We start from the raw sequence: 8,615 nt of genomic DNA, 5'->3' as shown, positions 1-8,615 counted from the left end.
GAAAGAGCCCGGGCTTGGGAGTCAGAGGTCATGGGTTCGAATCCCGGCTCCGCCCCTTGTCAGCCGTGCGGCTTTGGGTAAGTCGCTTCGCTTCTCTGGGCCTCAGTTCCCTCATCTGGAAAATGGGGGTGAAGACTGCGAGCCCCATGTGGCTCGTATCTCCCCCCCACTAGCGCTTAGAACAGTGCTGGGTGAGAAGCAGCGCGGCTCAGTGGAAAGAGCCCGGGCCTGGGAGTCAGAGGTCATGGGTTCGAATCCCGGCTCCGCCACTCGGCAGCTGGGGGACTGTGGGCGAGTCCCTTCGCTTCTCTGGGCCTCAGTTCCCTCATCTGTAAAATGGGGATTAACTGGGAGCCTCACGTGGGACAAAACTGATGACCCTGTATCTCCCCCAGCGCTTAGAACAGTGCTCGGCACATAGTCAGCGCTTAAACAAATACCAACATTATTAGTAGTAGTAGTATTTATTGAGCGCTTACTATGTGCAGCGCACTGTACTAAGCGCTTGGAATGGACAATTCGGTCACAGGTAGAGACCGTCCCTGCCCGGTGACGGGCTCCCGTCCCCCCAGCACAGATGCATATCTCTGTAGGGAGCCGTAATGCATTTATTCATTTATCTATCAGCAGCGTGGCTCAGTGGAAAGAGGCCGGGCTCGGGAGTCAGAGGTCATGGGTTCGAATCCCGGCTCCGCCCCTCGCCTAGCTGTGTGACCTCGGGCGAGCCCCTTCACTTCTCTGGGCCTCAGTTCCCTCATCTGTAAAGTGGGGATGAAGACCGTGAGCCCCGCGTGGGACAACTTGATGACCTTGTATTTGGAGAAGCAGCGTGGCTCAGCGGCAAGAGCCCGGGCTTGGGAATCAGGGGTCATGGGTTCGAATCCCGGCTCGGCCACTTGGCGGCTGTGGGACTGTGGGCGAGTCACTTCACTTCTCTCGGCCTCAGTTCCCTCGTCTGGGAAATGGGGATTAGGCCCGTGAGCCCCGCGTGGGACAACCTGATGACCCTGTGTCTCCCCCAGCGCTTAGAACAGTGCTCTGCACCTAGTAAGCGCTTAACAAATACCGACATTATTATTACTTACCCCAGTGCTTAGAACAGACTGGGAGCCCGTGTTGGGCAGGGATGGTCTCTATCTGTTGCCGAATTGTACATTCCAAGGGCTTAGCACAGTGCTCTGCACTGAGTGAGCGCTCAATAAATACGATTGAATGAATGCTTAGCCTATGGTAAACGCTTAAAATATACCATCATTGTTATTATCCGTTTAATAATATTGCATTAATGTCTGTCACCCCCTCTAGACTGTGAGCTCGCTGTGGGCAGGGAATGTGTCTGATGCTAGACTGGACTCCCCCAAGCGCTTAGTACGGTGCTTTGCACGCAGTAAGCGCTCAATAAATACAATGAAATGCAGGAATAAGAAACGATCGGGGGATCAGAGAGGCGTCCGGGCAGCTGCTCCGTGCGTCAGTCTCTGGGGCCCCTTGGTGGCCACATGCATAAAGCGCTGACGGTGGAGCAGAAAGGATCATTAATAATAATCATCATCATTCAATCGTAATAATAACGGCATCTGTTAAGCGCTTACTATGTGCCAAGCACTGTGCCAAGCACTGGGGTGGATACTGGTGAGCACTTACTGCGGGGGCAGAGCACTGGGCTGTTCGGAGAATACAGTCCCTGCCCACAGCGAGCTCACAGTCTAGCTTGGGGGGGGAGACCGACATTAACGATGAATAATAATAATAATAATAATAATAATAATGTTGGTATTTGTTAAGCGCTTACTATGTGCCAAGCACTGTTTGAAGCGCTGGAGGGGGATACGAGGTGATCAGGTTGTCCCACGTGGGGCTCACCGTCTTAGAGAAGCAGCGCGGCTCAGTGGAAAGAACCCGGGCTTGGGAGTCAGAGGTCATGGGTTCGAATCCCGGCTCGGCCACTTGGCAGCTGGGTGACCGTGGGCAAGTCACTTCCCTTCCTCCGTGCCTCAGTGACCTCATCTGTAAGATGGGGATGAGGACCGCGAGCCTCCCGTGGGACAACCTGATGACCCTGTTTCTACCCCAGCGCTTAGAACAGTGCTCGGCACATAGTAAGCGCTTAACAAACGCCAACATTCATCCCCATTCGACAGATGAGGGAACTGAGGCCCAGAGAAGAGACTTGCCCAAGGTCACCCAGCCGACAAGCGGCAGAGCTGGGATTAGAACCCAAGACCGCCGACTCCCAAGCCCGGCCTCTTCCCACTAAGCCACGCTGCTTCTTACTGGGCTCTTACTATGTGCGGAGCACTGTACTAAGCACTTGGGAAAGTACAGTAGAATAAACAAGGACATCTCCTGCCCACAGAAGCTCACGGTCTAGAAAAACAGTGGCTTAGTGTTTTTAGAACCCACGACCTCTGACTCCCTGATTTTGGACATAATAATAATAATGATAATAATGATAATAGTTATGGGATTTGTGAAGCTCGTACTATGTGCCAGGCACTGTTCTAAGCACACAAGAAAATCGGGTTGGACACAGTCCCCGTCCCCGGTGGGGCTCCCGGTCTCCATCCCCATTGGACAGATGAGGGAACTGAGGCCCAGAGAAGTGAAGTGACTCGCCCACGGTCCCACAGCTGACAAGTGGCCGAGCTGGGATTCGAACCCATGACCTCGGACTCCGAAGCCCGGGCTCTTTCCGCTGAGGCGCGCTGCTTCTCTTGACTTGCCCAAGGTCACACAGCAGACAGGTGGAGGAGCCAGGATTAGAACCCATGAACTCTGACTCCTGGGTCCGGACTCTGCCTACTCATCTGTCAAATGGGGATGAAGCCTGTGAGCCTCACGTGGGACAACCCGATGACCCTGTATCTCCCCCAGCGCTTAGTACAGTGCTCTGCACATAGTAAGCGCTTAACAAATGCCAACATTATTATTATTATTATTAAGACCGGGAGCCTCACGTGGGACAACCTGATGGCCTTGGATAATAATGCTGGTATTTATTAAGCGCTTACTATGTGCAGAGCACCGTTCTAAGCGCCGGGCTATACCGGGTAATCGGGTCGTCCCACGTGAGGCTCCCAGTCTCCATCCCCATTTTCCAGATGAGGGAACCGAGGCCCAGAGAAGTGAAGTGACTCGCCCACGGTCACCCAGCCGACAAGGGGCAGAGCCGGGATTCGAACCCTTGACCTCGGACTCCCGAGCCCGGGCTCTTTCCACGGAGCCACGCCCCAGTGCACAGAACAGTCGCGTGGCTCGGTGGCAGGAGCCCGGGCTTGGGAGTCCGAGGTCATGGGTTCGAACCCCGGCTCTGCCGCTTGTCAACTGGGTGACTGTGGGCGAGTCACTTCACTTCTCTGGGCCTCAGTTCCCTCATCTGTAAAATGGGGATGAAGACTGTGACGCTTAACAAATACCAACATTATTATTATTCTAACTAAGCGCACATAGTAAGCGTTTAAGAAATGCCATCGTTATTTCCTTATTGCACCCTGGGGAAAGTACGGCCACTAAATGGACCCCATCCAGGCCAACTCGGCCGTTGACTCAAGGAGGAGCCGGTAAAACTCTACGGGCGGGATTTCCGCGTTGGATTTACGTGACCTGGCTGTTTCTGGAGACGCGAGGAGCCGGGAAGGAAATCCACCCGCCCGGCAGATACTCTCAGGGCCTTCCCGTTAACGCTAACGCACGCGGTTCAGTGGCTCGAGCCGGGCCTTGGGAGTCAGAGGTCGTGGGTTCTAATCCCGCCCCCGCCACTCATCGGCTGGGTGACTTTGGGACAGTCACTTCGCTTCTCCGGGCCTCAGTGACCTCCACTGTAAAATGGGGGTTCATAATAATGATAGTGATGGCATTTGAGCGCTTACTATGTGCCACGCACTGTTCTAAGCGCTGTGAGGGGGGATGCAAGGTCATCAGGTTGTCCCCCGTGGGGCTCACAGGCTTCATCCCCATTTGACAGATGAGGGAACTGGGGGACAGAGAGAGGTGAAGTGACTTGCTCAAGGTCACTCAGCGGACAGGCGGCGGGGCGGAATTAGAACCCACGACCTCTGACTCCCAAGCCCAAGCTCTTTCCACTGGACCACACTGCTGTGAGTCTCCCGAGGGACAACTCGATGACCTTGTATCTCCCCCAGAGCTCAGAACAGTCCTTGGCACATAGTAAAAGCGCTTAATAAATACCAACATGATTATTATATTATTATTATTATCATTATTATCAGAGAAGCAGCGTGGCTCAGTGGAAAGAGCCCGGGCTTGGGAGGCAGAGGTCATGGGTTTGAATCCCGGCTCCGCCGCTTGTCAGCTGTGTGACTTTGGGCAAGTCATTTCACTTCTCTGTGCCTCAGTTACCTCATCTGTAAATTGGGGATTAAAAACCTGTGAGCCCCCCGTGGGACAACCTGATCACCTTGTATGCCCCCAGCGCTTAGAACACTGCTTTGCACATAGTAAGCGCTTAACAAATACCATCATTATTATTATTATTATTGTTATTCCTTCTGCAAAGCTTTCTCTCTGCTTAAACTGAAGATGATTTGATAATAATAATTATTATTATGGTATTGTATTGTATAATTGGTATTATGGTATTCCCCGAGAAGCAGCATGGCTCAGTGGAAAGAGCACGGGCTTTGGGGTCAGAGATCATGAGTTTGAATCCCGGCTCGGCCACTTGTCAGCTGTGTGACTGTGGGCAAGTCACTTAATTTCTCTGTGCCTCAGTGACCTCATCTGTAAAATGGGGATGAAGACTGTGAGCCCCACGTGGGACAACCCGATGACCCTGTGTCTACCCCAGCAATTAGAACAGTGCTCTGCACACAGTAAGCACTTAACAAATACCAACATTATTATTATTATTGTTGTTCAGAGCTTACTATGTGTTCTTGGAGAAGCAGCGTGGCTCAGTGGAAAGAGCACGGGCTTTGGAGTCAGGGCTCATGAGTTCGAATCCCAGCTCTGCCACTTGTCGGCTGTGTGACTGTGGGCAAGTCACTTCACTTCTCTGTGCCTCAGTTCCCTCGTCTGTAAAATGGGGATTAAGACTGTGAGCCCCACGTGGGACGACCTGATTCCCCTATGTCTACCCCAGCGCTTAGAACAGTGCTCGGCACATAGTAAGCGCTTAACAAATACCAACATTATTATTTCTGTCTGCAATTTATTTATTTCCCCCTCCCCCCCAGGCTGTGAGCTCGCTGTGGGCAGGGAATGTCACTGTTTATTATTGTATCGTACGTCCCAAGTGCTTAGTACAGTGTTTGGTACATGGTAAGCACTTAATAAATGATTGAATGAATGTTTATTTATTTATATTCATGCCTGTTTCCCCTTCTAGACTGTGAGCTCGCTCAGTGGAAAGAGCCCGGGCTTGGGAATCAGAGGTCATGGGTTCGAATCCCAGCTCTGCCACTTGGCGGCTGTGTGACTGTGGGCGAGTCACTTAACTTCTCTCTGCCTCAGTTCCCTCATCTGGAAAATGGGGATGAAGACTGTGAGCCTCACGTGGGACAACCCGATCACCCTGTATCTACCCCAGAGCTTAGAACAGTGCTCTGCACATAGTTAAGCGCTAAACAAATACCAATATTATTATGTGTCTGTTTGTTATTATATCATACCCTCCCAAGCGCTTAGTACACGGTAAGCGCTCAACGAATACGATTGAATGGATGTGCCAAGCGCTGTTCTAAGCACTGGGGTAGATTCAAGTCAGTCAGGTTGGATACGGTCCCTGTCCCACATGGGGCTCAAACTTTCATCCTCCACTTTACAGATGAGGTCACTGAGGCCCAGAGAAGTAACTTGCCCATGGTCACACGGCAGACACGTGATGGAGCCGGGATTCGAACCCAGGCCCTTCTGATTCCCGGGCCCGGGCTCTAGCCACTGAGCCACGCTGCCTCTCTAAGTCAGTCAATCCCATTTAGTGAGCGTTTAGTGCATGCAGAGCACTGTGCTAAGCACTTCGGAGAGGACGGTACAATAAGAAAGAGACACTTTCCCCGCCCGCATTGGGTTTACAGTCTACAGTCTCGTCCATCCTAATCATTCATTCATTCAATTGTATTTACTGAGCGCTTACTATGCGCGGAGCACCGGACTAAGCGCTTGGAAAGTACAATTCGGCAACAGAGAGAGACCGTCCCCGCTCAGTGATGGGCTCGCGGTCCAATTCTCTTTGACCTCTAAGCTGCCTCTGACCCTCCCCTCCTCCTCCACACCTCATGTCACCTCGGCTTCAGGGACCCCGTCCCCTCCCGGTTCTCCCCTCGCCTCTCCGGCCGCTCGTTCTCGGTCTCCTTCGCGGGCTCCTCCTCCCCCTCCCGTCCTCTAACCGTCGGGGTTCCTCAAGGGTCGGTCCTCGGCCCTCTCCTGTTCTCCATCTGCACTCGCTCCCTCGGCGAACTCTTTCGCTCTCACGGCTTCGACTGTCATCTCTACGCGGATGACCCCCGGATCTCCGTCTCCTCCCCCGTCCTCTCCCGCTGCCTCCGGGCCCGTGTCTCCTCCCGCCTCCGAGACGTCTCCACCTGGATGTCGGCCCGCCGCCTCAGACTCAACACGGCCAGAACCGAGCTCCTCATCCTCCCTCCCGAACCCCGTCCTCTCCCCGACTTCCCCGTCACCGCGGACGGCGCCGCCGTCCTTCCCGTCTCCCGGGCCCCCGACCTCGGCGTCGTCCTCGACTCGGCTCTCTCCTTCCCCCCACGCGTCCGATCCGACGCCGAAACCTGCCGGTCCCACCTTCGCGACATCGCCAGGATCCGCCCTTTCCTCTCCGTCCAAACGGCTCCCACGTTAGTCCAATCCCTCATCCTCTCCCCGCTGGCTGACTCCATCGGCCTCCCTTCTGACCTCCCAACCTCCTCCTCTCCCCACCTCAGTCCACCCTTCCTTTCGCTGCCCGGATTATCTTTCTACAGAAATGCTGTGGGCCCGTCACCCCCCTCCTCAAAAATCTGCAGTGGTTGCCCATCAACCTCCGTATCAAGCAAAAACTTCTCACTCTTGGCTTTAAAGCCGTCCATCCCCTTGCCCCCTCCTACCTCACCTCCCTTCTCTCCTTCTCCGGCCCAGGCCGCACGCTCCGCTCCTCGGCCGCCCTCCTCCTCGCCGTCCCCCGTTCTCGCCCGTCCCGCCGTCGACCCCCGGGTCGCGTCCTCCCTCCGTCCCGGAACGGCCTCCGTCCTCCCCTCCGCCGAACTCCCTCTCTTCCCCCCTTCCGAGCCCTCCCGAGAGGTCACCTCCTCCGGGAGGCCTTCCCGCCCTCGGCCCTCCCTTTCCCTCCGCCCCTCCTCCCCTCCCCATCCCCCCTACTCCCGTCCTCCGCTCTACCCCTTCCCCCTCCCCACAGCACTTGTCTGTATTTATATATATTATTCATTCCTCTATTTATTTTGTGAATGATCTCTATATATCTATGATTCTATTTATCTTGATGGTATTGATGCCTGACCTACTTGATTTGTTGTCTGTCTCCCCCTTTGACACTGTGAGCTCATCGTCGGGCAGGGACGGTCTCTATCTGTTGCCGAATTCTGCTTTCCAAGCGCTTAGTCCAGTGCTCTGCACACAGTAAGCGCTCAATAAATACGATTGATGAATGAATGACTCCAAAGGACCCAATCTCTCCGGCGGCTCCTCCTCCGTCTCCTCGGGGGGCTCCCCCTCCGCCTCCCACCCCCTCACCGTGGGGGTCCCTCAAGGCTCAGTTCCGGGTCCCCTTCTCGTCTCCATCTCCACCCCCTCCCTCGGAAAACTCATCCGCTCCCACGGCTTCGACTCCCACCTCTTTCCGGATGATTCCCAATCTCCTCCTCTCACCTCTCTCCCTCTCTCCAGTCTCGCGTTCCCTCCTGCCTTCAGGACACCTCTCTTTGGACGAGAAGCAGCGCGGCTCAGGGGCAAGGGCCCGGGCTTTGGAGTCAGAGGTCATGGGTTCGAATCCCTGCTCCGCCCCTTGTCAGCTGGGTGACTGGGGGCGAGTCGCTTCACTTCTCTGGGCCTCAGTTCCCTCATCTGTCAAGTGAAGACTGGGAGCCCCACGTGGGACCACCTGATTCCCTTGTGTCTACCCCAGCGCTTGGAACAGTGATCTGCACATAGCAAGCGCTTAACAAATACCAACATTCTTCTTATTATTATGTCCCGTCAACACCTCGAATTTAACAGGTCCAAAACAGAGCTCTTCATCGTCCCCCCGAACTCTGTCCTCGCCCCGACTTTCCCCTTTCTGATGATGGCACCACCATCCTTCCTGACTCCAAAGACCGACAACTTGACGTTATCCTCGAATCACCTCATTTAACGCCCATATTTGATCTGTCACCCGATCCTATCCGTTCAACCTTCACGGCGGCGCTAAAATCCACCCTCTCTTCTCCATCCAAACTTCCACCGTACTGATCTAAGCCCTTCTCCTCTCCCTCCTTGATGACGGCATCAGCCTCCTCGCTGACCTCCCCGCCTCCCGTCTCTTCCCCACTCCGGTCCAAACTTCACTTCGATTTGCACCCTTTATTTACCCCTCCCTCGCCCCTAAAGGGAAGCAGTGTGGCTTCGTGGAAAGAACCCGGGCTTGGGAGTCAGAGGTCGTGGGTTCT

Source organism: Ornithorhynchus anatinus, chromosome 2 (genome assembly GCF_004115215.2).
Source record: "Ornithorhynchus anatinus isolate Pmale09 chromosome 2, mOrnAna1.pri.v4, whole genome shotgun sequence".
NCBI classification, from domain to species: Eukaryota; Metazoa; Chordata; class Mammalia; order Monotremata; family Ornithorhynchidae; genus Ornithorhynchus; species Ornithorhynchus anatinus.
This window is presented reverse-complemented; position numbering follows the sequence as displayed.